At 40.1% G+C, this 25,320-nt stretch overlaps 1 protein-coding gene and 1 long non-coding RNA gene across 2 annotated transcripts in view; both read left to right on the top strand.

The window, feature by feature from the left end:
* Positions 1 to 25,320, top strand: part of UBE2G1 (ubiquitin conjugating enzyme E2 G1) — a 101,623-nt gene that overhangs the window by 27,364 nt on the left and 48,939 nt on the right. The window lies entirely within an intron of this gene.
* Positions 3,631 to 5,198, top strand: LOC144335288 (uncharacterized). Its single transcript, XR_013406019.1, has 2 exons — positions 3,631 to 3,863; positions 4,010 to 5,198. It is a non-coding gene; the product is annotated as an uncharacterized LOC144335288 (long non-coding RNA).

The raw sequence follows: 25,320 nt of genomic DNA, 5'->3' as shown, positions 1-25,320 counted from the left end.
TCTTTCTTTTTTTTTGAGACAATGTCTCCTGCTGTTACACAGATTAGAGTATAGTGGTGTGAACACAACTGATTACAGCCTTGATCTCCTGGGCTCAAGGGATCCTCCCACCTTAACCTCTCAAGTAGCTAGGACTACAGGCATCCGCCAGGATGCCCCCCTAACTTTTTTTTATTGTTTGTAGAGACAGGGTTTTGCCATATTGCCCAGGCTGGTCTTGAACTCCTGAGCTCAAGCAGTCTGCCTGCCTCAGCCTCCCAAAGTGCTGAGATTACAGGCATGAGCCGCTGGGCCCAGTCGTACCAGAGATTTTTATATGGGCAGTTTTTATCATTATTATTTTCTAGGTAATCTCTATTGATTTTGATTTACATTACTCCATTCAATTACTTGAAGTAATTTAAGGAGAGACAGTACATAACTGTCAAGTCTACTGCATTAAGGGGAGTAACTTCATTGTTTAATTCTCAGATTGTGGTATAGACTATTTCTGCTTTCTTGAAATGTTTGAGGTGTTAATGGCCTAAATAGATGATCAGTTTTTATAACTGTTGCATAGAGACTTGATCTCATTCTTTCATATGTTCAGCCATTTTGTCGTTTATGTATTTGATCTTTCAGGAAATGGTAATCCTCTTATATTCTTACTTCTGCCTAAAGATTTTTCTTCTATTTCTTTAAAATTTTTGTTCTGGCTGGGCGCAGTGGCTCACATGTAATCCCAGCCTGGCCAAAATGGTGAAACGTCGCCTCTACTAAAAATACAGAAATTAGCTGGGTGTGGTGGTGCATGCCTGTAATCCTAGCTACTCTGGAGGCTGGGGCAGGAGAATCCCTTGAACCCGGGAGGCGGAGGTTGCAGTGAGCCTCACACCATTGTACTCGAGCCTGGGCGACAGAGCAAGACCCCGTCTCAAAAAAAAAAAAAGAAGTTTTTGTTCTAACTATGTATTATGAAGATTTTGGTGTATATAGTTTTATAACATATCTTTATAGATTGTAATCTTGATCATTATAAGAAATTACCCTTTTCTGCCTCCTTTAATTTTTCAGTTTGAATTCAACTGGTTTTAAAAGGGTGTTTATACTTGCTAGATATACTTTTATCTAACCTTTTACTTTTAACTTATCAAAGTCTCTATTTTAGGTTTGTGTCTTATAGACCCTTGTAGTTGGATCAAGGTTAGTCTTGACTCAATTTGAGATGCTTTTAATCATTTACATTAATGTTGCATATTTTGCTTTGCTTATATAATATTAGTGTATTTGTTTTGTTGTCATCTATAGTTCGCTTTTGGTTTTCTTTCTTTTCTTTTCTTTTTTTTTGAGGCAGAGTCTAGCTCTGTTGCCCAGGCTGGAGTGCAGTGGCGTGATCTCGGGCTCACTGTAACCTCCGTCTCCGGGGTTCAAGTGATTCTCCTGCCTCAGCCTCCCGAGTAGCTGAGACTACAGGCGCCTACCACCATGCCCAGCTAATTTTTTGTATTTTTAGTAGAGACCGGGTTTCATCATGTTGGCCAGGCTGGTCTTGAACTCCTGACCTCAAGTGATCTGCCCGCCTCGGCCTCCCAAAGTGCTGGGATTACAGGGGTGAGCTACAGCCTCTGGCCTAGTTTTCTTCTTTTAAACTACATGGTTTTCTTTATTTGCTTTCCCTTCTCTCTTATATACTGTATTTCGTTATGTCTCATTGATACCATTGGTGGTTGTGTGCTTCGTTATTTTGTATACCATTAATACAGTTAAATGCTGTCAAAGTATGACATTCCATTGATTGAAATATGCATGCTGATTTCAGATAGACAAATGTGAAAAAGGTGCATCTTAGAATAAACATGGTAGTTTGTAGTTCTGTGGGTATTGTAAAGCTATAGCTTTAATATATTTAAATCTATTGTGTTTATCAAATAGTTTTTTCAGGAGTGGTTGAGTGCTCTTATGTTTAAAAATGTCTGTTAGTGGCTTTCACAAGCAAAATGATGTTTTGGCTGGTTACAGAATTTTTGGGCTACATTTCCCTTTCCCTTAATACCCAGCAGACACTGTTCCATTATCTTCTGGCATCTAGGGTTACTCTAGAAAAGTCTGGGCCAGCCTGACTGTTTTTTTCCCTTTGTAGGTGACCTACTTCTGCCTGAGTATTGCTAGAATTCTTTCTTTATCCTTGAAGTTCAGTAACTTCATCAGGATATAACTCGGTCTTGGTGTGATTCTCTATTACATTTTCCTGTTAAATGGTAAGCCATTCAAACTGCAGATTCAGGAATATTTTCTTATATACCTTTTAATATGATTCATTTTTATTTTTCTTTACTCAAGAAACATCAGTTTTACGATAGTTTGTCTTTATTTCCTGTCTTCCATTTCATTAGTTTTCTAAATGCTTCTTTGTTCTTTTCTGCTGTGCTCGATGTAATTTTCTTGAGATTTTGTTTGATACCATGTTTTCATCAGTATCAGGTTGACTACTTCCTATATGTGATGTGGTTTTCATTTTGCCAGTGGCTTCAGTACTTCATTCAATTTTATATATTTATGTCTGTGAGTTGTTCTTTCAACTTGTCTCATTTATTTCCCTCTTTTTAAAAAAGCTTTTACTTAACAGTGAAACAGGTAAAACCACCTGTCATCCCAGCACTTTGGGATGCTGAGGCAGGTGGATCACTTGAGGTCAGGAGTTCGAGACCAGCCTGGCCAACATGGTGAAACCCGTCTCTACTAAAAATACAAAAATTAGCCGGGCGTGGTGGTGGGCGCCTGTAATCCTAGCTACTCGGGAGGCTGAGGCAGGAGAATCGTTTGAACTGGGGAGGCAGAAGTTTCCGTGAGCTGAGATTGTGCCACTGCACTCCAGCTTGGGCGACAGAGACTCCCTCTCAAAAACAAACAAACAGGTAAAACCACATTGTTTTTGAGCAGATGGGTTAAAACCAGTTACACAGTGGCTAATATTAAAATTTACTCTCTAAGAAGTGATGAGTAAAATGGTTTTATCAAGTCTTGAGTTTTATTAATGGCATGAAATATAGAAAAGCCATTATTTGCAGGCTTAGATATACTGTTTTTTGCAGTTGGATAAACTTTTGTACACAGTAGAAATCTGATTTTGCTATGTGTTTTTGTTTATGAGGGAGAAGTGTTCAATGACTTTTTCCCCTGTCATTGAAAATCTATTGAAGATTTTTTTTTCATTCAGTGAGTTACAAAATATACTAGAAAAATATAATGGAAATGTGCCTTGCGTAGTGGCTTATGCCTGTAATCCCAGCACTTTAGAAGGCCAAGGCAGGTGGATGGCTTGAGCCTAGGAGCCTAGGCTGCAGTGAGCCATGATCATGCCATTGTACTCCAGCCTGGGCAACAGAGTGAGACCCTGTCCAAAAAAAAAAAAAAAAATTTCATGGAAATTATAACATGTTCTGCCATTTATGTGCCACAATTCAAGACCTGCAATGTGATTTTCTCGTGAATGCCAGTCGCCTCTTTGTTTTATTCTGAAGAAATGAAGGTGATCAGTGATAAGCCCCCTGGTCTTCATTCAGGGCTGAAGGGAATAGTGAAAATTGTGAACGTGTGCAACTTGTGGTTACTAAGTGAGACTTTCACTGCGATTTATGCAAAAGGTGTAAGTCTTTTAATTTTTTTTTTTTGAAACAGAGTCTCTGTCACCCAGGCTGGAGTGCAGTGGCACGATCTCAGCTCACTGCAACCTCTGCCTCCTGGGTTCAAGAGATTCTCCTGCCTCTGCTTCCCGAGTAGCTGGGACCACAGGCGCATGCCACCACACTTGGCTAATTTTTAGTATTTTTAGTAGAGACAAGGTTTCACTGTGTTAGCCAGGATGGTCTCAATCTCCTGACCCCGTGATCCGCCTGCCTCAGCCTCCCAAAGTGCTGGGATTACAGGTGTGAGCCATCACACCTGGCTAGCACCCAGCTGATTTTTGTATTTTTAGTAGAGATGAGGTTTCACCATGTTGGCCAGGCTGGTCTCGAACTCGTGAGATCAGGTGATCTGCCTGCCTCGGCCTCCCAAAGTGCTGGGATTACAGACATGAGCCACTGCGCCCAGCCCGTCTTTTACATTTTAAATAGTTTAGCTGTTTGGAGAACAGGTTCTCCCGTAAGTTTTTTTCTTCTCTTCCTTTTTTTGAAATGATGGCTGAGATACAAACATTCTTTACATTACTTTTGATGTTAACAAAGGTTATTTCAGTAGACTTGCACATTTAGAGTATGCCAGCAACTTACTCAATATTGCGATAGGTGGAATTTACGGTCTAGTGTCTGAATTGTAGCTTATCCTCAACCATCAAAATTGTTATCCAAATTTCTTGTGTTCCAAACTTAAGGATTGTTGTGTTTCACTGCCAGTGACATGGCTTTTTCCTAAAGTGATACATATTTTTAAGTAATTCATTTATTGGGCAAATATTTACTGCCAGAGACTGTCACAGGTCCTGGGGCTATATCAGTAAATAAACGAAAACCCTTGTTCTTATAGAACTTGCATTGTAGTCAGGGTAGGAGAGAGAAGAATTAATAGAAAGTGTAGAGTGCTGTGTGGAAACTAGAACAGGCAAAGAAGATAAAATAAGGAGTGTGTAAGGGGGTGGGGTTTCATTAAAAATAGGGTGACAGTGGACCGAGGAACTCAGGTAAAGGAGTGAATCATGTAGAGGTTAGGTACAGCAAGCACAAAGGCCCTGAAAGGGGGCTGACCTGAATGCTGGAGGGAGGTGGCAGAGCAGTTAGCTGAAGGTTGGAGAGAGATGCTGGTTAATTCTGAAGGACCCTATAGGCCACCATACAGGCCACTACTCTGAGTGAGAATGGGAAGCCGTTGGTATAGTGACATGACGTGACTCACGTTTTTCCAGGGTTACTTCTGCTTGCTGGGTTGAGAGTAGATACAATAGGGAAGGTATTTTCCATAGTACCCCAGCACACGTATTTTATTAAATGTTTATAGCTGAAATGAAAGCTTCACCAACAATATCCCTATTTTATTTTTCATTTCCGTTAGGAAAAATAGGTGCTGGTTATGTCCCACTAGATCTGTTTCATGACTGTGTGACTTAAGGTTGAAAAATACTGCCAGATAGGATATAGCCTCTGACTTAGTGGACAAGAAGTAAAATTGAGGTTTGTGTATGAAAGCAAAGTGAACACAATGTAAAATAAAAAAAAGAATAAAAACTTAAAAATCAACATTATATATATATGTGTATATACTTAGCTTTAAAAAACCCAAATAATCAAATAGCAGTGATTCTAGAGGCCTAACAGTGAACAATGCATTCAGTGAAGGATAATGAAGAATTCCCCAGAGGCAATTGCTTTTAAAACCTTTCAGGTTCAAATCTCCTGGGGGCTTAACTCCATGCTTCTAAATAATATATTTATAGTGTTTATTTTTTGGTTTATCAACTTTAGACATTCTCTGTTGACTTCTTGCTATGACAGATGTTTTCAGTCCCACTTCTCACTACTGACCTTCCTCGTACGACGGTCACTGAACTGGCGCCTCTCTGGGGTTCTGCCCAGAAGATTAGCCTTCCTCCTTCGCTGCAGCTCCTCTGTGAGTATTCTGCTCTCTGCTCCCTCCACTCTGCTCACTCAGTTCACGTTCTTCCATCGTCTTCATCTTTCAGAGCCATGGGCAATCCACCTGGTCTTTTTAATAAATATTTTACATTAAAAAGTTATTTTTAAATTTCTTTAGAAAAATTTATTTAACTTCTTAGGAGGGAGAAGAGATGAGCACATGTGCCCACACTGACACCTTAAACTAGAAGACAAGATTCGGTCAAAGCTTTTTGTTGTCAAAAGTGTGTAGTGTATGTGTTTTAAGAGTTAGATATATTTAGAATATCTTATCTTTTAAAAAATTGTGAATATTTCCCCATGTCCTGAAATGCTCTTTTAAAGTGTTTTAAATAGATGCAGAGCATTCTTGCATATGCTGGTACTATCATATTCCCCACATCTTGACTTCTGGGTTTTCAAATTATAATTGTAAACCACTTAAATTATAACTAATGCTTCTGTGGATTTTCCTTATGAAAACATTTATACATAATCCTTGATTATTTCTCTTCAGATAAATTTCTGTTCATTTCTTAGTCAAGGAAAATAAATATTTTTGAGGTTCTTCATAAATATTACTGATTGCCTTCTAGAAAGGCTTTGCTAATTTGTATTTCCACTATTAACTGTATCAAAGTGCCACTTTTTATTGTGTTCTTAATACCACCAGGAACTTTAAAAAAATGTTTGATTCTGCTAGGTAAAAAGAATTATTTTAAAAATTCCCGAGAAAGGTGAACACCTTGACAGTTTTGAATTTGTGTCTCTGTGTGTGTGTGTGTGTGTGTGTGTGTGTGTGTGTGTGTGTGTGAAAGGTTTATGTGAGCAATTATTTGCCTTTTAATTTTTCATGACTATTTTGGCATTTAGAAATTTTTTTTGGGGGGGCAGGGCACAGTGGCTCATCATGCCTGTAATCCTAGCACTTTGAGAGGCCAAGGTGGGTAGATCTCTTGAGGTCAGGAGTTGGAAACCAGCCTGGCCAACATGGTGAAACCCTGTCTCGAATGAATGAATGAATGAATGGTATTTATTTTTTTGAGATGGATTTTCACTCTTGTTGTCCAGGCTGGAGTGCAGTGGTGCTATCTTGGCTTACCGCAACCTCTGCCTCCCAGGTTCAAGCAATTCTCCTGACTCAGCCTCCCAAGTAGCTGGGATTACAGGCTTGTGCCACCACACCTGGCTAATTTTTGTGTTTTCAGTAGAGACCGTGTTTCACCACATTGGCCAGGCTGGTCTTGAACTCCTGACCTCAGGTAATCCTCCCACCTCGGACTCCCAAAGTGCTGGGATAACAGGCGTGAGCCACTGCGTCTGGCTGAAATTTTATTTTTTTAAATCATCCAATTAAGTAGGCTTTCCATTTATTTTTTGACACTTAGACTAATGTTTCCCATTCCTAAAATCAAGTAAGACTGTGAAAAATTTGAAGATAGCTTTGAATTTGGAGTGGGGTATGGAAAAGTGCCTGGGAGAAACTTGGCAACAGTTGATCTAGAAACAGTTGGGCTTTGGCTTGTGTTAGAAATCTGCTGTCATTTAGATTTTCGATTGTTGCTGTCTTCATGTTTCCTGTTGCTTCATACCGTAGAAGGTGTTAAATTGTTAGACACTTCCATGAGTGTACTTCATACATGTAAAACATTGTAGACTCATGAGACGTAACTCATTGCTCTGGGTAGTCTAGCTAAACTAGTCTTTCCACTCAGAGAGCATGATACTTAAGCGTTCTTCCAGTGAGTCATGAATTGTCATCAGGGAATTGCTCAATATTTGGCTTAATTCCATTAGGAATTGCTACTGGTGATAGTTTAGTCCTTATTTAGTTTTAGTCTAAGAGAACCTTACTGACATTACTCTAAATCTTAAGGGAAAAAAAGCATACCTTTAAACAAGCCTCATGGCAATGGACTAGCCAGGATAGTAAGAAAAAGTTATACTGGGAAGAGAGAGATGGTTTATGAATTGGTTACAAAAGATACTTCAGTATTATTTTGAAGACAACCCTGATTTCAGTCGTGGTTGAAATCCTTAATCAACCACAAAAATGTCTTACATTTTAAATATATTAAAGTCCTTAAATTATGGAAAGAGTATCTTCTAAGAAGTTGATTAATAGTAGAAAGAAGAGTCTCAGTCTTTTTTTTTTTTTTTGAGAGGGAGTCTCATTCGCCCAGGCTGGAGTGCACTGGTACCATCTGAGCTCACTACAACCTCTACCTCCCAGGGTCAAGCAATCCATCTACCTCAGCCTCCCTATTAATTGAGACCACAGGCACATGCCATCATGCCCAGCTAATTTTTTTTTTTTTTGAGACGGAATCTCGCTCTGTCACCAGGCTAGAGTGCAGTGGTGTGATCGCGGCTCACTGCAACCTCCGCCTCCCGTGTTCAAGCGACTCTCCTGCCTCAGCTTCCTGAGTAGCTGAGACCACAGGCACGCACCACCACACCCAGCTAATTTTTGTATTTTTAGTAGAGATGGGGGGGGTTTGTTTCACCATGTTGGCCAGGCTGGTCTCGAACTCCTGACCTCAGGTGCTCCACTCACCTCAGCCTCCCAAAGTGCTGGGATTATAGGCGTGAGCCACTGCACCCAGCCCCGGCTAATTTTTTTTTGAAAAGTTTTTTGTAGAGACTGGGTTTAGCCATGTTGCCGAGACTGGTCTTAAATTCCCAGGTTCAAGTGATCCACTTGATTTGAACTCCTGGGCTCAGAACTGGTCCCAGACTGGTCTCGAACTCTTGGGTTAAAGCGATCCACTCAACTCAGCCTCTCAAAGTGCTGGGATTACAGGTGTGAGCTGGTGTGCCCAGCCTCAGTCTCATTTCACCTGAATACAATAATGTATGGTTTTGGTGTATTTTTTTCCCACCTCTGCCTCCCGGGTTCGAGCAATTCTCCTGCCTCAGCCTCCAGAGTAGCTGGGACTACAGGCACACGCCACCACGCCTGATTAATTTTTTGTATTTTTGTAGAGACGGGGTTTCACCATGTTGCCCAGGCTGGTCTTGAACTCCTGGGCTCAGGCAATCCACCTGCCTCCGCCTCCGTAAGTGCTGGGATTACAGGTGTGAGCCACCACACCAGGCCGCCATTGTCATTTTTTAATGCAGCACAGAAGCCCATCAAGTGGTAGTCACATAATTTCCTAATTTAATTTTGAAAAAATTTTAGATGAATTCCAATTTTCTATGTGCTTAGGTTTCTTTTATAAGTTTGAATAAATGTATAAATAATTTCAGGGTTATTTTATGGGTTCTTGGTATGTCATGCAGATAAATTGTTGTAAATGGAATAAGATACAGAGGAATGCAAAAGAAGCTAAGAAGCAAGCGTGACAGCATCCTCTTACTTTATTGCGTTCTCTGCAGTAGTCAGGGTATAGGGCAATGAATTCAGATCAGAATCATAGACTTTATTGTATCTCTTGTTAGCCAAAATATTTAAGTTATCTGACATTTACTAGGTCTATTAAATCACCCAAGGGAAGAACTTTTTTTTGTATGCATAGGTAGTAAAGGGCTTTTGCAAAAAATCCAATATGTTGATATTTTAGACATCATAAAATAATATACACCGTGTACATTTACTTTAAAAATTAACTTGTGAAAAGCATTTCTCATTTTGTTCACTTAATTTTTAAAGAGAGCCAGACTAGTTTATCTTAATATATGGGTTCTCTGCTGGGAGAACCAGATTAACCATCATTCTAGTCAAGGCTTAAGTTTCCATTCTGTAAAATAATGACTTGCAACTTGGTGGAATTTGATATTCTTTCCAAAACTAAGAAGTTCGGAGTTATTTCTACTATCTGTTTCTTTAACAGTGAGACTGAGCATATCGGCCTACTTGCACTGCACATGGGCCAAAATGGGCCTGTCATAGGAGAAACTCTACAGAAAGGAAAGGAGAAAGGGTTCCTGCAGAAGGAAGAGGAGGGCAGATTTGTTCTCAGAGGTCAGTTATATTAAGGCAAGGATGGCAGATGTCTCATCATGGATTTATTTGGCGGGTGTGGCTGCTGAGTACTGTATTGGGAGGAATCTTAAGTACATGGTAGATTATTAATGGTGCCTTCTTTGGGTGTGGGCCGCATCGAAGGCTTGAGGGTGATTCAGAGTAATGACACAGTCCATCTATATTTTAGGATCTGCCACACAAGGAGGTGGGAATATGCTTGGCTTCCATTTGATGTGTCCCACACTTCAGATTTGTATATCGGACTTTTTAACTCCTCCATTGTACTCTTCCCCCCTTCTCACTACTGCACTTAACTATTAATAAACAAACACACAAACCGGTAATTCCTCATCCCTCTTTATCACCAGCCCCTGGCAACCCCCATTCTATTTTCTGTCTCTGAATTTAACTTCTCAAGGTATTTTCTTTTTTTTTTTTTTTTTTTTTTGAGACGGAGTCTCGCTCTGTCACCCAGGCTGGAGTGCAGTGGCCGGATCTCAGCTCACTGCAAGCTCCGCCTCCCGGGTTCACGCCATTCTCCTGCCTCAGCCTCCGGAGTAGCTGGGACTACAGGCGCCCGCCACCTCGCCCGGCTAGTTTTTTTTTTTTTTTTTTTTTTTTTTTTTTTTTTGTAGTTTTTAGTAGAGACGGGGTTTCACCGGGTTAGCCAGGATGGTCTCGATCTCCTGACCTCGTGATCCGCCCGTCTCGGCCTCCCAAAGTGCTGGGATTACAGGCGTGAGCCACCGCGCCCGGCTGTATTTTCTTTTTCTTTCTTTCTTTCTTTTTTTTTTTTTTTTTAATTGCGACAGAGTCTCACTCTGTTTCCCGGGCTGGAGCGCAGTGGCGCGATCTTGGCTCACTACGACTTCTTGTTCCCGGTTCTAAGTGAATCTCCTGCCTCAGCCTCCCAAGTGGCCGGATCAGGGGTGCCCGCTACTATGCCTGGCTAGTTTTTTTTTGTTGTTGTTGTTTTGTTTTGTTTTGTTTTTTGAGACAGAGTCTTGCTCTGTCACCCAGGCTGGAGTGCAATGGCGTGATCTTGGCTCACTGCAACCTCTGCCTCCTGGGTTGAAGTGATTCTCCCTGCCTCGGCCTCCCGAGTAGCTGGGATTACAGACATGAGCCTGTAATAGACATGCCTGGCTAATTTTGTATTTTTAGTAGAGACAGGGCTTGGCCATGTTGGTCAGGCTGGCCTTGAACTCCTGACCTGAGGTGATCCACCTGCCTCGGCCTCCCAAAGTGCTGAGATTACAGGTGTGAGCCACCGCACCCGGTCAATTTTTGTATTTTAGTAGAGACGTGGTTTCGCCATGTTGGCCTGGCTCGTTTCAAACTTCTGACCTCAGGTGATCCACCCGCCTTGGCCTCCCAAGTGCTGGGATTACAGGTGTGAGCCACCATGCCTGGCCACAAGGTATTTTCATGTAAGTGGAATCATACAATATTTATCCTTTTGTATCTGGCTTATTTCACTTAGCATAATATTTTCAAGTTCGTTCACGTTGTAGAATGTATCATAGTTTCATTCCTTTTTAAAGCTGAATAACGTCCCGTTGTATGTGTATATACTATACTACACATTTTGTTTATCCATTCTTCTATTGGTTGACATGGGTTATTTCCACATTTTGACTGTTGTGAAAAATGCTGCTTTGAACATTGGTGTGCAAACATCTGTTTGAGCCCCTGCATTAATTCTTTTGCATATATAACCAGAAGTGAAATTGCTGGATCATATGGTAATTCTAAGTTTAATATTTTGAGGACATGCCATACTGCCTTTCACAATGGTTACATCCTTGTACATTCCCATTAGCAATGCACAGGGTTCTAATTTCTCTGCATTCTTGTCAACACTTGTCATTTTCTCTGTGTGTGTTTAATAATAGCAATTCTAATTGGTGTGAAGTGGTATCTCATTGTGGTTTTGAATTTCTTCTATTATTAGTGATACTGAGCATCTTTGCATTGTGCTTGTTGACCAGCCATCTTTTCATCTTTGGAGAAATGCCTATTCAAGTCATTTGCCCATTTTTGCATTGGTTTTGTTGTTGTTATTGAGTTGTATGAGTTCTTTTTGTATTCTGGATATTAATCCTTTATCAGATATGTGATTTGCAAATATTTTCCCCGTTTTTTGGGGGTTGCTTTTGATGAATAAAAGTTTTAAGTTTCAATGCAAATCATTTATTTTTTCTTTTGTCTCCTTTGATCTTGGTGTCATGTCCAAGAGTTTGTTGCCAAATCCAGTGTCATGAAGATTTTCTCTTATTTTTTCACCTGAGAGTTTTATAGTTTCAGCTCTTATGTTTAAGTTTTCATTTCATTTAGAGTTAATTTTTGCATATCATGTAAGGAAAGAGTCCTTCATTCTTTTGCTTATGGATATCCAGTTTCCCTAGTGTTTTTTTCTGTTGCCCAGGCTGGAGTGCAGTGGCATGATCTCGGCTCACTGCAAGCTCCGCCTCCTGGGTTCACGCCATTCTCCTGCCTCAGCCTCCTGAGTAGCTGGGACTACAGGCGCCCGCCACCACGCCCGGCTGGTTTTTTTGTATTTTTAGTAGAGACGGGGTTTCACTGTGTTAGCCAGGATGGTCTCAATCTCCTGACCTCGTGATCCGCCCACCTTGGCCTCCCCAAAGTGCTGGGATTACAGGTGTGAGCTACCACGCCCGGCCCCTAGCGTTGTTTATTGAAAGATTTTCTTTCCTCATTGAGTGGTCTGGTCACCCTTGTTGACAATCAGTTGGCCGTATGTGCAAGGGTTTTATTTCTAGGCTTTTATTTTGTTTCATTGGTCTGTATGTCTGTCTTTTTGCCAATACCACACTGTTTTGATTATTGTCGTTTTGTAGTAAACTTTGGAATCAGGACCTGGGAGTTCTCCAACTTTGTTCTTGTTTTCAAGCATGTTTTGGCGATTTGGGATGTGAATTTTAGGATGGGTTTTTCTATTTCTGCAAAAAAAGTTGTTGGGATTTTGATACAGGGATTACATTGTATTTGTAAATTCCTTTGGGTGGATTTTTTTTTGTGTTTAAGGAAAAGATTCAGTTGTTTAGAAGTCTCTTAAGCTCTCTTTATTTTACTTTTTGGTCTTTCCAGCATATGTATCTTTCATATTTTCACTTATACAGAATAGTGGGTATATATGTGATACATGCAATGTAGATACATACAAGTTTAAGAGTTATTTTAAAACGAATACCATGTAACCACTAGCAGGTGAAGAAATAGTTGGTTGAAGTTTTAAAACCACTGAGGTAGAGCATGAAAAGTCCACCCACGTCAGAAAACAGAACCATATTATTCAGGATGCCCTAGGAAGAATACTGGTTTGAATATGTGTCATTATTTAAGGGTTACCCGAGTTCTGGGAGCCTGGGAGAACAGCCTAGTGGTGTAGCAAGAGTAGGGAATCTTGAGTACCTATCTGAAAACACTTTGCTCCGGAAACCACTTAGTTAGAGTCTAAATTTGTAGTCCGTTTTGTCCAGTATTGGGAGGGAATGAGATTAAGAATCAAGTAGCTAGAAAATACTTGCCTGTTACAGCTGATTGGTATTGTAATAAGATTTGAGGGCTGGGAGCGGTGGTTCATGCCTGTAATCCCGGCACATCAGGAGGCTGAGCCGTGTAAATCAGTTGAGCTCAGGAGTTTGAGACCAGCCTGGGCAACGTGGTGAGGCCCCATCGCTACAAAAAATACAAAAAATTAGTCTGCATGGTTGTACATGCCTGTAGTCCCAGGTACTCAGGAGGCTGAAGTGGGAGGATCACCTGAGCCCAGGAGGTGGAGGTTGCAGTAAGCCAGGATCATGTCACTGCACTCCGGCCTTGGCAACAGAGCAAGACCCTGTCTCAAGCAAACAGACAAACACATAAAAAAGACTTGAAGCCATTTATTTATTTATTTGTTTATTTTTGAGACAGAGTCTCATTCTGTCGCCCAGGCTGGAGTGCAGTGGTGTGATCTTGGCCCACTACAACCTCTGCCTCCCAGGTTCAAGCCATTCTCGTGTCTCAGCTTCCCCAGTAGCTGGGACTATAGGCGCACACCACCACATTTGGCTAATTTTTGTACTTTTAGTAGAGATAGGGTTTCACCATTTTGGCCAGGCTGGTCTCGAACTCCTGACCTCAGATGATCTGCCTGGCTTGGCCTCCCAAAATGCTGGGATTACAGGTGTGAGGCACCATGCCTGGCCCCATAAGATACATTTAAATAGTGCCTGGTAACATAGACAAGAAAGTTAATTTGCCTTTCTGACTTAGAAAGATTTTAGGAGAATCTGGCATTTGAGCCAAGACTCTTTTTTAAATTATTTTTCATTTTTTTACTCAGAATCTTGCTTTGTCGCCCAGACTGGAGTGCATTGGTGTGATCTCGGCTCACTGCAGCCTCCACCTCCTGAGTTCAAGCAGTTCTCTGCCTCAGCCTCCCGAGCAGCTGGGATTATAGGCTCACGCCACCATGCTTGGCTAATTTTTGTATTTTTAGTGGAGATGGGGTGGTTCATGGCCCATGTTGGCCAGGCTGGTCTCGAACTTCTGACCTCAAGTGATCCACCTGCTTTGGCCTCCCAAAGTGCTGGGATTACAGGCGTGAGCCACTGCACCCAGCTTCTGGCCTGATTATTTTAAGTGGGAAAAAACGAGGCTTTTCTAGCCTACTAAAAATCCCCAAACTAAAATACTTCATTTCCTCTTCTCCTTGCCCCAGTTTGGTGGAACCATTTGAATGTGAGTAAGTGGCAGACATGATATCTCACTTCTCAGTTTAGTTTGCCATTCCTAAGAAGAAGAATATTCTCATCTATAACCATAGTATCATTTTGACATTAATTACAGCTATTAAACTTTTCCCACTTGTTCCAGAATGTGTAACAGCTATTTTTTTCTGATCCTGGATCTGCTCAGTGTTTATGTGTTGCATCCCTTCCCTGCCCAACAATTCTTTGCCTTTTTGTTAATACTTAATTTTTTTAGAGCAGTTTTAGGTTCATAGCACAATGGAGCAGAAAGTAGAGATTTCCCATATACCCCACACCCCACACATGCACACCTCCCCTTTATCAACACCCTCCACCGGAATGGTACATTCGTTATGACTGATGAACTACATTGACACGTCATCGCCCACAATCCATTGTTTATATCAGGGTTCACTTTTGGTGTTGTACATTCTATGGGTTTAGAGAAATATTTGACGTGTATCTACCGTTACAGTATCATACAGAATACTTTGATGGCCCTAAGAATCCTCTTGAGATCGGATTTTTGAAGATTTTAAACTAGTTGTTAAGTAGAGTATCCTATTCAACATTGTGGATTTTTCTAACTATTTTCTCAATAAATCATTTAACTGGCTGGACATGGTGGCTCGTGCCTGTGATCCCAGCATTTTGGGAGGCCGAGTTGGGAGGATCACTTGAACCCAGGAGTTTGAGACCAGCCTGGACAATATAGTGAGACCCCATCTCACTTTATAAATAAAGCAATTATTTCACTTATTTCCACATCCCCTATATTTCCTGCAAACTATAGCAGTACTATCTAATAGAAATACGAGAACCACAAATGAGAGCCTAATACGTGTTTTTAAAATTGTAACCACGTTTAGAAATGTAAAAAGATAGGTAAAATTCATTTTAATAATTTATTTAACAATACACCTAAAATAAAATTTCAAGATGCAATCAGCATAACTTTTTTTTCTCACAAAGTCTTCAAAAATCCAGTTTATATTTTACATTTGCAGCGCATCTCTACTAAGACTAGCCACTTCTTAGGTGCTTAGTAGCCACATGTGACTAGTGGCTATTATATTAGAAAGTTCAGGTCTAAGAAGCTTGATTTGATTCAGTGTAAACATTTTGGGGGAGGGGCAAGAGTATGTCATAGATGAAGCTTGTGTATACCATTTTGCATCAGATAAGAAGATACACGTTCTTGGGTTAGTGGTTCCAAATTTGAACAGTTATTTGGTGATTGCCAGATTTCTCTGTTGTCAAGATGCATTATCTCTTTGTGCTGGTGAGTAATCTGGGGGATGATGCTTGGGCATCATATTCCGTTCTACAGTGACCTTTTCACTGAATGGTTTTAGCATCCATTGATCATCCTTGCCTGGATTATTACATTAAGGGTTGTGACTGAAATGCTCTAAATATATCTACGTAACAAATTTCCACCCCTTTCTTGCATTATATAAAGCCTTAAAAATACTAGTTTCTGTCAGGTGCAGTGACTCATACCTGTAATCCCAGCACTTTGGGAGGCCGAGGTAGGCAGATCGCTTGAGCCCACTTCGAGACTAGCCTGGGCATCATGGTGAAACCCTGCCTCTACAAAAACTACAAAAATTAATTGGGCATGGTGACATGTACCTATAGACCCAGCTACTCAGGAGGCTCAGGAGGGTTGCCTGAGCCCAGGAGGTCAAGGCTTTAGTGAACCATGATTGTGCCACTGCACTCCAGCCTGGGCGACAAAGCTATTCTCTCAACCCAGTCTTCTTAGTAAGATCTGATAATTTTTGCTTTGGGAGATGACTTTCTGTAAACTTTGGAGGTCAGCAATAAATGGAAAGGGATTGGTTTCTTATTTGATTAATTCATTTTCGTTTTGATGAATTCATATGTCGTCTTAGGTTCTTCCTTAAAGTCCTTAGTTAAAGGAGTTTTGTCTTCATCATCATCCTGCATCAGAAACTGCATCAGTAATTGACATTTAATGTCATAGGTTGTGATGAGTCCTTGCGTTTGTTTTACGGGTTGGTCTTAAGTATTGTTGGGTGTTCAGAGTATATCAGCAGAGGCTTTAGCTTAACATCTCTCTCAATTTTTTAAATAGAAAAGCAATGTTAGCCTGACACGTTTTCTTATCTTACAAAAGATGAATTCCTTAAGAAAGGTCTGTTTTTGTCAGTTACAAATTTGCTTTCTAATATTTCTATCTTTATTAATGGTTTTCTGCAATTCATTGGGGGAAAGTTTGTTGCAGTCTTGCTATCAGCAGAAGCTAATTTATTTATCAATGATATTTAATTTATGCTTTTATGTACTGTTCTTAAACCTCTCAGACAATTCAGGGTTTGCTTTGCAACTCAGCTGCTCACCAAATTCTCCTGTTTCTCCACTTTGACCTTCATAACTTTGGAGATAATAAATGCACATTGCTGTTGCCACACAGTGCTCAGTGGTTCCATGCTGCTTGCAGTTATAAATTTGTTGTATAAAGTATTACCGTAATGGTTAGAAAAGCACCATGCTATGTCCAAGTCATCAACATTGCCTTCATTTGTATTTCTCTTGCATAGAAACGGTCTTATGTGTGATGCAGGGGATATACTTAGAGTCGGGGGCTTGAGTTTTGGCTCCCTTGCCTTAACAAATGCATTACTTCCAATTTTTTCTTTCAATGTATGTGCTTTCCTAGGCCTCTTCGTTAGGTTCACCTGTATTTTCCCAGGACATCCCATTTTCTTAGAAGCCATTTTTACTTAATATGGAGAAGATCGTGTACAAGATGCCTTTCAGTGGAAGTTATATTTCATGCACAACATTTCTGATCATGCAACAGGGCTCTCTTCTTTTGCTAATGTGATGATAAGGAGAAGAAGCACATACAAATAAATAGTTATTTGAATTAGAGAAACGTGATCTCCTAATGCCGTCTTAGGGAAGGGTTTGAGGAGGAGTTCAGGCATGATGGGAAGATACAGCAGAGAGAGAATTAGTGTCAGTATGTCACAGCTACTTTGACACAATCACACCTGTTGTTCCCCTTTGGAAGAAATCTTGGATTGGAGCTGGCATGGTCTGCTGCTTACATTATTCCTTCTTTCTTATGTCAAGAAGTGGGTAGAGACTACTTAGAGGAATGAGGAGTCAACACCGTCTTAATATGTGTTTGTGAGTAGAACATTTTGTATTTGTATTACCTGTTCCAGTTTTTAACTTTGTGCATTTTATGTGAATCTACTTCTTATACTTGCATTAAAAGTAGTTTATTACTTGGTCATATCTTAGAAACCTGTCATTCAGATTGTTGTATTTCAAAATGTAGACAAAGCTGTCATTCTGACTTGTTTGGGTTTTGAGTTTCATATCATACTTAGTCCAATCGAAATACACAAAAGAAAAATTATATTATCTTGCTAATTTTCACATTTCAGACTTTTGCTTTAATTATAATAAATTTTATAGACACACATTTGAATGGCACACTAATAGCCTAGGAAAATTGGGGGTTTAAATGTAAATATTGCCTTCATACCTTAGACTCTAATAGCAACAAACATTATGCAAATTGGCTGGGCTCACCTGTAATCCCAGCACTTGGGTGGGCGGGGTGGCGGGTGAGCTCAGGAGTTCAAGACCAGCCTGGGCGACATAGGAAGACCTTGTCTCTACCAAAAATACAAAAAAAAAAAAGTCAGACATGGTGGTTTGTGCCTGTGGTCCCAGCTACTGAGGAGGCTGAGGTGGGAGGATTGCTTGAGCCCTGGAGGCAGAGGTTGCTGTGAGCCATGAACACACCACTGCACTCCAGCCTGGGCCACAGAGTGAAACTCTGTCTCCAAAAAAAGAAAAAAGGCCACAGTGCTTAAAAAGCCCATCCAGATAATAAGAAAAAGGAGAATCACTCAATGTAAAAAAAAGGGGTGGGGAAATAAAAATATATAAATGCACCAAAGATAAATTGCCAGTGGCAGAAGGATGCCCGGTGTTAGCTAGTGGTAAAATACCCAGTGTTAGCAAGACTGGAGGGAAATAGTTACCTATAATGTTTCTGGGATAATACATTGAAGTAAACATTTTGTGGTTTGATATATATGTTCCTTTGACTTAGAGTTCAGTTTATAGTTTATATTCTAGATATACTTCCACAGATGTACAAGGAGAGTGCAAAGTTTTCTTTTTAAATTAAATTAATTTTTTTTTTTTTAAGATGGGATCTTGCTCTGTTGTTCAGGCCGGAGTGCCGTGGTGCGATCATAGCTCACTGCAGCCTCAAACTCTCTTGGGCTCAAGAGATTCTCCCACTTCATCCCCCAGAACAGTTGCGGCTACAGGTTTATACCGCCTGGCAAAGGCAGCATTATTTTTTCTTTTTATTTATTTATTTTATTTTATTATTATTATTTTTTGAGACGGAGTCTCGTCTCCCAGGCTGGAGTGCAGTGGCGCGATCTCCGCTCACTGCAAGCTCCACCTCCTGGGTTCACGCCATTCTCCTGCCTCAGCCTCCCTAGTAGCTGGGACTACAGGTGCCTGCCACCACGCCCAGCTAATTTTTTTGTATTTTTAGTATAGACGGGATTTCACTGTGTTAGCCAGGATGGTCTCGACCTCTTGACCTTGTGATCCATCCGCCTCAGCCTCCCAAAGTGCTGGGATTACAGGCTTGAGCCACTGCGCCCGGCCTTTATTTATTTTTTAAAAGACTTTTAAATACTCATCATTTCTTTTTACCTTTCTTTTTGTTTTTTCACTCCTCACCTCATACCTAGGCAGCATTATTTATATTTGAGGGGAAAAAAAAAGAGGTGTGGTGGTGGAAACAAAGTATCGAATGTTCAGACTATGCTAAGTGGCCATCAGTTAGAAAAGGGTGATTCCATTTCTGTATAGTGTATGGTGGTATAGCCCAAATCTGAAAAAATACACAGCAAATTGTTAGCAGTGGTTGTCTTTGGAGAGTAAGAAGGTGGAGTGTCTCATGCCTTCTATTTTATCTTCCTATGTTACTTTAGGATAAATGGCCTTTTTTCATTATTTAAAAAATCAAAGTATATAAAAGAAAGTTGAAAATATTCTACTACTTGGTAATAACCACCACCACCTACAGATACCTCCCAGTGTTGGACATCCTTGCATCTACCTTTCAGGGCATGTACGCAGGCTGAAATCTGGGGTTGTAATAGGTATGCCATTTATATACTTTAAGCTGCAAGTTGCATATGAATGACAACCCAGCTAAGGTAATGTTGAAGAAATTATTGACCTATAGATAGATATTTATATCAAGAAGAGATTAATTTCTAAAAGAGTCAAAGTTGAGAGAAGAAAATTGATAAAAAACCTCTAAGTAGTTTTGAGACTCTTGACGGAACCCACTGACTTATTGATGTCCAGGATTAGGGAATAAACACATATGTGTTCCTTAGTACCTCTCTGCCTTTCCTTCCCTCCATTCCCTTCTCATTTTCTAACCATAAATGTATATATTTAGTAATTTGTTATTATTTTTTAACATAGAAATCCTGATAATGTAAAATTACAATAATACAGAAAATAACAATGTAAAATCCTGATAATATAAATTTATATATAAATCCTGATAATGTGAAAATAGGACCAATGACAACAAGAAAATAATACACACACATACGTGTGTGTGCGCCCCTTGGCAATGGCAGCATATATTATTAAATATATATACTTACAGAAAAGCTTATAGCATTCATGGTGGTTTGGTTTTATTTATGCATTTACATGGGGTTGGTAACTACACTGGTCCCTTTCACCTCTGTTTTTCTATGGCAGAATTCTTTATTTTGATTCATTTCCCAGCATTTATTTCAAAAAGTACCAAAGTCCTTAAAGTTTACAATACTTATGAATGTGTATTGCCATCTTATTTTGACTTCTTGTTTGGGCTTTCTCTCTCTGTCTCTCTCTCTCTCTTTTTGAGACAGGTGCTTAGGCTGGAGTATAGCAGCATGCTTACAGCTCACTGCAGCCTCGACCTCCTGGGCTCAAGTGATCTGCCCCCTCAGCCTCCTGAGTAGCTGGCACCACAGGCGCTTGCCACCATGTCCAGCTAATTTTTGTATTTTTTGTAGAGGTGGTGTCTCGCTGTGTTGTCCAGGCTGGTCTTGAACTCCTGGGCCTCCCAAAGTGTTGGGATTACAGGTGTGAGCCACCGTGCCTGGCTGCATTTCTCATTCTTTGTATCACATTCTTCTTCAGGATTCTGTATTTATTCACGTCACTGTTACTTACCTACATTGAGTATTGTGGGGAAATCTGAGGCTAACCTGGTTGGTTCTACCCACCCACCTATATTGGACTTGTTTTTTCCCTTCCTAAAGTTCAGTGCCTCCTTTGACAGATGTTTTACTGTTTATTTTGTACCAGTTTTTTTCTGAGTTGTGGGATATGTTTTCAATCTGTTTTTTACTTATTATAGAAGGCTTTGTAGATTTATGCCATATTCTGATCTCTTCAGGAATGCCAGCTTAACTTATGTAAATCTCCTTTGTTTATTATCTTTACTCTTTTAAAATATCGATTTATCTTTTCATTAGAAGTATTTCTTAAAGTTATGACCATGATTTGTTTTTAGTTGTTTTTTGTCTGTGTCTCGCTTTCCTATAAGGTCTCCTGTTGCTCTATAATGTTTTCTTTCGGGTCTTCTTTTAAAAATATGTTTCTGTAATTTCTTTGAGACTGTTTTTCTGAAGTCCTTCTGTTTTTTTACATGTATTATTCGGTGGTTGAAATGAACTTAAAGTGAATTGGAAATTGAAGAATCTCATGACTGTGCTTGCTTCATTCAGCAGCGGCATGTTTACGGCTCACTGCAGCCTGAGAACCACCTTTTTGCCCCGTGTAATTGGGGGAAGGTAAAAGGACAGTTGAGAACCACTGGTGTTCAAGGGGAAACTGATTAGAGACCAACTGGGATGTAAACTTAAAAATAGGGCTTTACAAGTGAAGAAGGTGACATTCTTAGTTGGAAGTGACAGGAATTCAACTAAAATAAATTTAGACAAAAAAGGAAAACTGACTTTTAACTAAGTTTATAGAAGGGCAGGAGTAGTACCAGGTGTAATAAATCAAATATCTGTTTGGATCTCTTTTTCTTGCTTATTCTTTGTTTTGGCTTCATTCTCCTTGAGACTTGAACTGTGACTATTGGCAGCTCTCAGGCCTTTATAGCCCAGCTTCCCCACTCTGAAAGACCACTCCCTCCTGTGGCTTTGGGGCCCGGGGGCCTTGTCTGGCAGTCCTGCTAGAAACATAGTTGGGCGTGATGTTTGAAGCCGGGTAGTATTTTCCAAAATAAATATTTCAGGCATGGGCTTGTTCTCAAGATTCTGAAGAGCATGGATGTATTCCTTTTATATCCTGTAGCCTAATTAATGAGCGGTTTTAAAGGAAGGAAATGGACAACTAACATTTATTGTACCTTAAGATGGGTCAGACTTTCGCATATAGAGTGTCTCCTCTCTGTGTTGCAACGTTACCATGGGCTTTGCCATCCTTTTTACTGATAAAGAAAATGAGACTAAAAAAATAGAAATGATCTGTTTAAGTTGTCCAGGCTAGTAATACTGACAAAATATCATATGCTGTGCCCAAATTTTCCATTGTGAAGTGACATTCAGAAGTCCCCAGAAATCTTTATCAAATTTATTTGTATAAAATAGGTGAGATCAAAGTAAGCTGTTTGTGTGACACTGTAAGCTAGTGCTAGGGCATAATTTCGGTATTGCGAGGAGCTCCTGCGGCAACATATCTTGGCAGAGATGTATGCTTATGCTATTTTGTATAATTTATGCGCAAGCAACAACATACTTAGGACTTAATATTGAAGAACCCTTACGCCTGTGATTGAAGAGGCTGTGATAAGCAGGGTGAAATACTGCAGGTAGCAGAATGTCAGTAAGTGTTACTTTAGGAATGTGGTCCAGAATTCTGCCAAGCAAATCCTTTTGGGAAGCATATTGACAAATTCTTATTAAGAGATCATCTCTGATCTGCTTGGCTTGTCTGTTTCATTTTCCTTGTGTTTTTGAAGCACGGTAAAAGAAATTGGGTTGGATATGTTTTGTTTTGTTGTGTTTTGAGACAGGGTCTCACTCTATTTCCCAGGCTGGAGTGCATTGGTGTGGTTTTGGCTCACTGCTCTTTCTCCCTCCCTCCCAGGCTCAAGCAGTCCTCCCGAGTAACTGGGACTATATAGGCACATGCCACCATGTCCGGCTAATATTTTTGTTTGTTGGTTTTTTTTTTTTTTTGAGACGAAGTCTCACTCTTGTCGCCTAGGCTGTAGTGCAATGATGCGATCTCAGCTCCTTGCAACCTCCTCCCAGGTTCAAGCAATTCTCCTGCCTCAGCCTCCTGAATAGCTGGGATTAGAGGCACTTACTACCACGCCTGCCCAATTTTTGTATTTTTATGGAGATGAGGTTTCACCATACTGGCCAGGCTTGTCTTGAACTCCTGACCTCAGGTTATCCCCCTGCCTCAGCCTCCCAAAGTGCTGGGATTACAGGTGTGAGCCACCACGCCCGGGCAATGTATCACTATATTGCCAAGCCTGGTCTCAAATTTCTAGGTTCAAGTGATCCTCCTGCCTCGGCCTCCCAAACTGTTGGGATTAGAGGCCACTGAGCCTGGCCTTGAATTTTTTTTTTTTTTTTTTTTTAATTTAAGAGACACGGTCTTGCTCCAAGCTGGAGTGCAGTGGCACCTTCTTGGCTTACTGCAGCCTCAAACTCCCGGGCCCAAACCATCTTCCTGACTCAGCCTCCCCAGTCGCTAGGACTGGGTCGCTGTATGTTGCTGTTGCCTAGGCTGATTTTGAACTCCTGACCTTAAGCGATCCTCCCACTTTGGCCTCCCAAAGCACTGAGATGACAGGTATGAGCCACTGTGCCTGGCCAAAAATGTTTTTGATTAGGAAATCAGCTAGCCTGTAGCCCATGTCGTATTATAAATAAAAAATTTTAATTTTAAGCAAATTTTTAAAGTTTACCAGAAATTTGTAAAGATTATTAAATTGATGCATCTTAAAATCTAAAGAGGAAATAAACCTTTGTGATTGCTGTACTTGACTTTTTTCAGTATTAATTAATGGAAGGTTGAAGGACGGGAACGTTTTTGCAGTTACTTTTGGTGACTTGGTTTGTGGCATTTTTATGTTTTACGGTAACATGGCAATTTATTCCTCTGATGATAAGGTCAAAATTATTTTGACAAATTATCTCAATAGTTAGGAGTAATTATGTACTGTTTGGATAAAAGGGTCTATCTATGATCTCAGAAGTTCAAAGCGAAGCTGCTATAAAAATAGTTACTTTACAGACATACACCTTGCAGCCAACTGTGTTGTATAAATAAACTTGACAGGAACTCATATTCCCGGAGTAGGAGACCACAGTCATCCAGACACAAAGGAAAATCATTACTAGGCTATAAACCCCGCTTTGTATTTGACTTTGTAGAAGTTAGACTTAGCCAACAATTGGTCTTGGCAAAGTACACTTATAGTTAAAAGTAGCTTCTTTTCTTTTCTTTTTGAAATGAAGTCTTGCTCTGTCGCCCAGGCTGGAGTGCAGTGGCGCGATCTCGGCTCACTGCAAGTCCCGCCTCCCTGGTTCAGGCCATTCTCCTGCCTCAGCCTCCCGTGTAGCTGGGACTACTGGCGCCTGCCACCACGCCCGGCTAATTTTTTGTATTTTTAGTAGAGACGAGGTTTCACTGTGTTAGCCAGGATGGTCTCGATCTCCTGACCTCGTCATCTGCCCGCCTGGGCCTCCCAAAGTGCTGGGATTACAGGCGTGAGCCACCGCGCCTGGCCAAAAGTAGCTTATTTTTTTAGTAGTCAAGTACAAAATGACATCTAGTTGGGTCTTGGAATGTTATTCTGAGAATCTGTATTTTGCTGAGGTGCAGTGAAGGTTTATTTTTACGTAATGATCAACAATACTGAAAGCATTATTTTAGGCTATATTAAACTTTTTTTAGATTAAAGAAAATATTTTAAGGAAACTTTTAAATGCCCAATAATACCAAAGTAGACAGATAGAGATGGGCATAATGAGCCTCTGTGTGCTCCCCCAGCCCCCGGCGTGATTAGGTCATGGTCAGTCTCGTTTCACCCATCTTAGCCCTCTCCCTAATGACTGTGAAGTACATACTAAACATGATCATTTTTCTGTAAATATTTCAGTATCTCTAAAAATGGTAGGAAAACCCCCAGCACAACACCATTGCCAGACTCAAAAAAGGAAACAACAATTGCTGGATATTGTCTAATGTCTCGTTACTCTTCACATTTTCATTTGTGTCATAATTGTCATAAATTTTAAAAAATGTTTGAATTCATTGTCTTTTGTGCTCTTTGCAGTATATTTGCTGAAGATTCCATGTCTTATTCTTTAGAATATCTAGAGTAGATCTTGCTAATTGTGTCCCAGGGATGTCCTTGAACATATTTCTCTGTTTCTGTTCTTTGTGAATTAGTTATTGTAGTTAGGGGCTCAAACGGGTTAGGTTTGTGAGGTGACTTTACTTCATACGTGGTGGTTTGTTCATTTTTCAGGAGACGTGTAATATCTGGTTGTCTTTTAAAATGCCTGGATTAAATGATAAAATGGCCAATGTTTCAGTTGTTTTTCATTTTTTAGCTGGAATATTTTTATAGAGAGAAACCTCATTTGATCAAATGGTAATTACTGTTTTGATTACTTGGCAATATAATTTGTGTAATAAAAAAGGATCACACTAAATACTGATTATTTTGCTTTTTAAAATTGGTTTTCAGAATAACAAAATGATTTACCAGCATTCTGTAGTGGTGATAAATTAGTTTTTTGTTTTTGATTTCACAGTTATAAACTCATGGATTTAAACTTGCGTATTTCAGTCATTTGTCCCATATTTGACCAGTGGAGGCCTCTTCAAGCTGGCTCTTGAGTCCCTTTCACAAAACCATAGTATTACTCGATAGCTTCCTTTT

Source organism: Macaca mulatta, chromosome 16 (genome assembly GCF_049350105.2).
Source record: "Macaca mulatta isolate MMU2019108-1 chromosome 16, T2T-MMU8v2.0, whole genome shotgun sequence".
NCBI classification, from domain to species: Eukaryota; Metazoa; Chordata; class Mammalia; order Primates; family Cercopithecidae; genus Macaca; species Macaca mulatta.
Note: the sequence above shows the minus strand (reverse complement) of the source record. Positions and strands in the feature narration are given on the sequence as shown.